This window comes from Electrona antarctica (genome assembly GCF_951216825.1).
Source record: "Electrona antarctica genome assembly, chromosome: 11".
NCBI classification, from domain to species: Eukaryota; Metazoa; Chordata; class Actinopteri; order Myctophiformes; family Myctophidae; genus Electrona; species Electrona antarctica.
The window spans coordinates 45,253,829-45,261,148 of NC_136792.1; positions in this window are offsets into that span (position 1 = coordinate 45,253,829).

Here is a 7,320-nt window from a genome sequence, read left to right on the forward strand (position 1 = left end):
GGGGACCTAGCTGTCATGTCTGATTTTAGGCCAGGGGACTCACTCAGAGAGTTTCAGGTTGGGTTAACCCATTTTGAGCGGGAACCCCTTTTGGTGGTTACATACATTATGTTATAATGTAGCTATTGAAAAATAGCAGATCTACAAGCTCATAGTGCGGCACCGAGTGCCGCGCTATGAACTCGTAGGTCTGCTATTTTTGAAAAATCGTTAAAATGTGCCTCAAATCTTTCAGAAAATTGTCATGATTTAGAAAACTTTTTTTTTTAAATTTCGACGTCAGGCCTGAATGGGTTAAGAAGAGGCGACGCTCCCACTGATAGTGGGAGAGGTAGTCAAGAATCTCTCACCGTGGGGAGATGGCTTACGGAAGAGTCATGATCAGAGTATGTGAATTGGCCAGATTCGCAATTTCTCTTTTGGTGGTGATTTAGGTGGAATGATGTTTTGCTTTAGTGGGCAAACTAAATCACGTGAATCTGTAAGTGATGAGGTCCTTCTACGCCTGCTTTTCTCTCTCACCCTGAGCTACAGTACCACTTACCGCCTCCATAGTACTGAGGTTCTGTCACACAGGGCCGTGTCGTAGTGTAGGCTAGTATAGGGTGCTGCCTGCGTTGCTGCTTGCCTGATCGGGCCTTGCTCTTTAGCCGACTGGTAACGTACAGTATGCCCCTTTCGGATACATAGTTCCCGGGTTCGCCTCCCAGCCCAGGCTGCAGTAGGAGAGGAGGTGTGTGAATGGATACATGTAATGCACATTGTAAAAGCACTTAGGATAGAAAACGCTATCTAAATGGGGTGCATACCTAGTTTAGACTAGTCATTGGTTAGACATGGGTTAAGGTTAGGTTTAGGTGTGCTGCCCCGTGGGAGGTTAGGTTTATAGGGTGAGGGTTTGAGATAGGTTGTAGTTGTAGGACTAATGACTGGTCTAAGTTAGTCTAACCAATGACTAGTCTAAGTACTGCACCCTATCTAAATGCACGATTTACCAATTTACATAGACCCTTCTTTCAGGAAAAACAACCTTACCTGGGTGCAGATCTTGGCCAATATCTTGTTTAGCTACAATGATGGATGATGGAACTGTTCCATTCTTTTGCCATCACAGCCAGACAATGTTGAGTCAAGAGGAAGCTCTTAGCCCGTAGCCAATGATGTGTGAAACAGACAACATAGAGGTGTTTGAAACGTTTTCTTTTTTTTATGCCGTTTGATCATCTGAAGCTGCAAGACTTTCGCAATCTACCGTTTATAGCCTAAAGGATTTCATTAATTCGATCATACTGTTGCATAATTGCAAGTATTTCATGTGTGTACACCAAATAAATTCATTCATTCACGCACGCAGGTCTCTGAAATAGATAATACGCAGTGCATAACAGGCATTCAAAAAACTCAATTAGAGGCCTTAAGTCTTCCGATTATTCAGTGGCTGTTTATTCCCAACACGCCTTCCGTACGCTTATTTAATGGTAACTAATTGGTAAGCAGAAAGTGCAACCATAAATATAATCATGGCAGCAGCAGTACTATGCACGTGTGCCCCATGAAATGAAACATACATGAGATAGATGTTTCATGCAATGCATTTTTCATTTTGAATTTTATAGGCTGTAGCTAATTGGAGGGAATAATTGGAAACCCAGAGATAGGCTTGTTTGCGCATGGCTTGCGGCACAGACAATTGGAGACCATGCCTTGTACAGGTTAAATCATTCTCTTCCCCTGCAAACTTTCACTGCAGGCCCAACCCTACTCCATAGAATGAATGGCTCATGCGGGGCCCCCGAAGGATTCCAAATACTGTACGCAGGGGCCTGAGGGGACATTGAGGTTCCCATGGCTCCTGTTTGTGTAGTCTAGTCTAGTCCAGTCACCCTTCACCTTTACTTTCCTTGAAGACGGAGTGCCGTGATTTTCTATGGAGTTGGACTATATGGAGTCTATGGAGACTCTAATAAATGGTAAATGGTGCATTTATGTAGCGCTTTTATCCAAAGCGCTTTACATAGATTGTGCATTACATTCACCCATTCATACACCGATGGCGGAGGAAACCATGCAAGGCACCAACCTGCACATGGGGAGCATTTTAGGGGTTCGGAGTCTTGACTTCGATACTAACTCTGGCGGAGCCCGGGATAGAACGGGGATCCTCATGGTTCCTATCCGGCCACTCAACCCCTGAGCCACTACCGCCCCCAGGATATAGACCCCCAGGTGGGGTTATAATATTCAAATATGTCTTCCCTGTGTATTTTTGGTTTCTTCTTGAAAGCTGAAAGCCTTTGAGTCAAAAGACCCAACCGAAATACACCACTTTAGTGACATCATAACCCTAACCCTTCCCCCATTATCATACAGTTCAGGTGGGTGGTGCTAAGGTGAAAAGCTTAAAGGGCCATGTCACCCCTTTTGCAACCAGAGCTTGTTTAGGACACAATGAATACTTTCCTGGGGGTTTTATGCATGTTTTTTTTTTAGATATTTTAGTCATGCCACCATGTTCATGACCAAAAATGTGAAAATGAAAATGTGGTCTCACTTCCTTCCTGGACTACAAAGTCACACCTCCATGCAGCCTCCCCCCTCTCCACAAGGAGGGGAAGTGCACTAAAGCATTATGGGCATTGTAGGAATTCAGCAATCCAGTCAAACCCTAGTCAAACACACAGACTCTGGCCATACGGTGCAAATTTCAAATTGTGCTACTGTAATCTATACTACAAATACTATTAACATTGAGAAACTGCAGTTTCTTCCAGCGGTGAAATGTCCCTTTGATGAACTGGAGGGTGTGGTGTGGCCACATACAAAGATAATTTTAACATTTTCTGTACACTTGTCTGCACACTTCTTTCTCCTAGTATAATCACAGTACCTGATGATCATGTTTTAGGGGTGGGCGGAACACGGCACTCCATCTTTAAAATAAACCTCTTCCCCATCTCTATCTCCACCTCTCCACCTTCCATCCTTCCCCATTCCGCTAGTCTGCCTTCTAGGCTGAGCCTCTCCAGTCTACACTATCCTATTTGTGATCCAACTCCCTCTCTCACGCCCTACCCTCTTCCCGTCAACACTCTCCCGTCCCCCCACCTCCTTCTCTCTGTTAATGAGAAGCTCGTTTAGGACCCAGTGCCACATCCACGCTGCTCACCACAGGAACCGGTGGCTGCAGCAAAACATCAGGAGTGGCTGATGACTGTGTCAGTTTAAAGGGATGAGAGAGAGACAGAGAGAGAGAGAGAGAGAGAGAGGAGGGGGGAGGGGGGGGGAGTATCATGGCAAACGGGAGGCCACCACAACGCAGCAGCAGGAAAAGGGATGTCTCCCGACGACACAGCTGAGAGAGAAAAGTGAAAATCCCGTCGGCTCATCGCTGATGGTGACGGATTATAGGGCCGGCCGTGGGAGCACGGGACCGAGCATATAAATGAGATATTTAAGAAACGTGAAAAATTGGCCACAAATTGCTGCAAGCGGACGGCTGCCCGGGCCTTAAATTCCCTCACTCTCTCCCTCCCATTGCAGAAGTAAGCCGTTTTCCAATCCATTCCATTCCCGGAAGGCTGGGTGAGTGCCGAGGGAGGCCAGTGGCTGTGCGATAAGGACCAGCCACAACCTCTCACCTCCACACGCCTTTGATCTGGAACCCTTGCTGAATTAGTTGTCCACACTTTGTGTGTGTGTGTGAGAGAGAGAGAGGGGGGGAGGGAGGGAGGGAAGTGGAATATGTTACTTTCTGACTGTTTAAAAATGATCGGGTGAATGAAAATATTAGTTTGAAGCGGTTATTTAAACCATTCCAGCGTGTAGAAAGTGGGCGGCAGGTCACGTATGTGTTTATTTTGGATCGTGTTATAGTATCGCACGCCTGCCGAGTGCACGAGCCCTTTCGCCTCTTCCCACCGCTACTCTTGTCAGTCAAGTTCCTAAAATGTGATGTCGCTCCAGTTTTGCATGAATATCGAGTCCACTGTGGCTAATCCTTGACTTGCCGTGCTTGTAGTGGTGGATGTTAAAATCCACTACTTAGCTAGCTGAGTGGAGCCCCCGGCGGAGCTAATGTACACGGCCCTCACATGCAGTCGTGCCGGCTTGGCTAGGAGGCCCCCTCCGTTTAAAACGGTCCATGACGCAGTGGCAGAGAGGAGTCCACGAAACATGAATGCATTAGTACCGGGGCCCCATGAATAACCCATTTTGACCTGAGATCAGATTCTACAAAATGTCTTCTACATCCAGACAGTTTTCCGAAAAAGCTATGTTTCTATGTCAGTCGTTCTGTCGATTTTTCAAAAATAGCAGACCTACAAGCTCGTAGCGCGCCACTCGGTGGCGCGCTACGAGCTTGTAGATCTGCTATTTTTTCAATAGCTAAAGCATAACATAATGCTAACGCCAAAAGGGGTTCCCGCCCAAAACGGGATAATGTAGAGCCGAGACGAGAGGGGCCAAACGGGCTGGGAAGTCACAGAAAAAGAGTTTCTGTGTGAGCGAGAGGAGAGTGTTTTAGTTGGTGCAGTAACCTAGCTGTATACTTAGCCTATTTGAACGGCAGAGTGATAAAGTGTGGAAACGTTTTTGAGCAACGGCTTTAACGGCTAGTTAAGGCTGGCAAAGCCTGGCACAAATGTTAGTGTTTTATGAATGAACAGCATTGAATAACAATACATTGGCTTGAACAACGGTACATTACTTGCAGATGAATGCTATTAATGTGCTGCAATAAAAATGACTGCTGCTAATAGAAAAGAAAACATGTGTGCAAGTTTAATTTTCAAACGGTACTTTACCTTCTTGAGTAGCTACAGTAAGTCTTGGGTAAGCCAAAGCCCGTAAAATGCAGGAAATTCTTTTAACAACCCCCGAACCCAGACCAAGTGCTTGAGATTTTCTGCTTCCAGCTGTCTTAAAAAAAAAGAAGGAAAACTAAAAGCTGCAGTGCAGCAGTCCTGTAAAAGGGTGGTACTTGGGCAGATAATTCTTCCTCCTCTCAAAGTGAGATTTTCTTCTCTTACCAGTAAGTGCTCTCCTTGTTGTAATTGTTTGTATAAGCCTACTTGAGCATGTCTCATCTGCGTCTCGTGCTAACGCTAAAGCCGGATTTAAAGACTCCAGCATAGCACCCTGAGGGACTCCGCCCAGTAACTAAGCACTGTATGCTTAAGTAAAAATTTGAGGTATGTGTACTTTACTTGAGTAATTTCCAATTCCTAATACTTTTACTTCTACTCCACTACATTTCGCATCCAAATATTGTACTTTTAGTCGACGAAAAATGTTTAGAAAACTTTATACCTGTAATAACCACTTATACATATACATTTCGGCCATTTGATAATAGCCAATCTACCGATCTTTCCACAATTTGCTTGAATTGCATTTCTCATATCAGCCTTCAAGAGCCTTGTCTAGTGTGTATGGCGGTTGCTGTGAGGGAATGGCACCATCGTCATCATTATATTTGTTACTGTAGTATCACTGACATGATAAACAAGACCATCACCAGGGCTGACTTCAATGCCATGGGCCTCTGCAGACGTGGTTTAAATCTTGCAGTAGTGGAGCCTGTTACTACCTGTTACTACGACCTACAAGCTCATAGCGCGCCACCGAGTGGCGCGCTACGAGCTTGTAGATCTGCTATTTTTCAATAGCTAAAGCATAACATAATGCTAACACCAAAAGGGGTTCCCGCCCAAATGGGTTAACCCTGAGAACAAGAATGGGTTGGACCGAGCATATGTATAGTGCATGTGTGTGCGCGCGTGTGCGTGCGGAGCAGAGCTGCGCAGTGCAGCAGACATCTGCCGGCGTGCAGCTGGCAACACCTGTCTGTCATGTGTCAAAGCAACCAAAATCCAAGCCTCCTTTCTCTGTACTGTGGGAATTAAGTGTTCAAAACGGGCCCTTCTTTTGTTACATAACATAAGGGGCTGCCACTATAAGCCAGGCTTCCTTATCAGTAAGAACAACTGAGAGCTGTCAAGAATACTCTGCAATGTGATAGTTATATTGTACTGTACTGTTTTATTGTTAGTTATACTTTTATTGTTATAGTTTTAGTGGTCAGTGTGAAAGTTCCCTGTAAGTTCAACAGTGCCACTTTAGGTCACCCAGCGGTATTGCAGCTGTTCATATACCAAACAGACAGACATACTGTATACACTGTGAAAAAGGCCAGCTCAATCACTCAATTACTGAGCTGAGGTCAAGCTGACCTCCTCAATTAAGAACAGATGGCTGGCAGGGGGCAAATTAACCCTAGCCTATCCCTGCTGAATCCTCAACTAGTGAGCACCTGTAACCCCTTGCAATCAGCACAGCACAGTTTAGAGTAGGTGAAGCCTGGTTTTCTGTTCATTCAGTACAGACCATGGCAGCGTGTGCGTCTCTTCGTTGTGAGTATTCATTTCTTTTGTGCTTATGTAAAAGTGTTTGGAAATGTTTGCATGTTTAGCCAGGTGTATTGTAATTGTAGTTTTATGTTTTCTGTGTGTTTTCAGAACCACACACATGCTTTCTGTACAACCTGACGTCACTTCAGTAAAATTGTTTGCTTGTTCTTGACCGAACCACCTGGAGCGGTCCAAAGCTTCCGAACCCCACTATTATGCTAATTGAACATGCTAAACCCGACATAAAAAATTGGAGTTTTTTTGGCATTCTGGTAACCCCAAGAATCAAGATATACCTGTCTCCAAAAATTGACATTCCAAAATCACGGAAAGTGATAGGCCCCCCTACTATATATAATATACAATTACACACATAAGCCAAATGCGGCAGAAACCATGCAAGGCACCAACCAACACATCAGGAGCAATAAGGGGTTCAGTGTCTTGCTCAAGGACACTTCGACACTGACTCTGGAGGAGCCCAGGTTCTGGTCCAGGAGCCCAGGTTCTGGCCGGATGGTAACCTTGTGGTTACCATCTGGCCACTCTACCCCTGAGCCACCGCCGCCCTATTGATTGGCTATTGACACATAGACACATAGGTACACACACAGCTCTTATCTATATTTTTATAGAACACTTAATATCGAAATGAACTAATATCATGATATGGATATAATATTGATACTAGGGATGTCCCGATCACGTTTATTAGGCCCCCGATCGGGACAACCGTAGCTCCTGAGACTGGCCGGATTGTGAGCTTCAGCTCACACAAGGGCAACTCGAACGAGGTGAACTAAACTCCTGTGTTCTCATCGGAGTTCTCTCTAGCTGGAGAGCAGGGGCATCGAGGCCATTAGAATGCACGGTTGGGGGGCAGTGAATAAATGACTGAATCGAGCTCAGC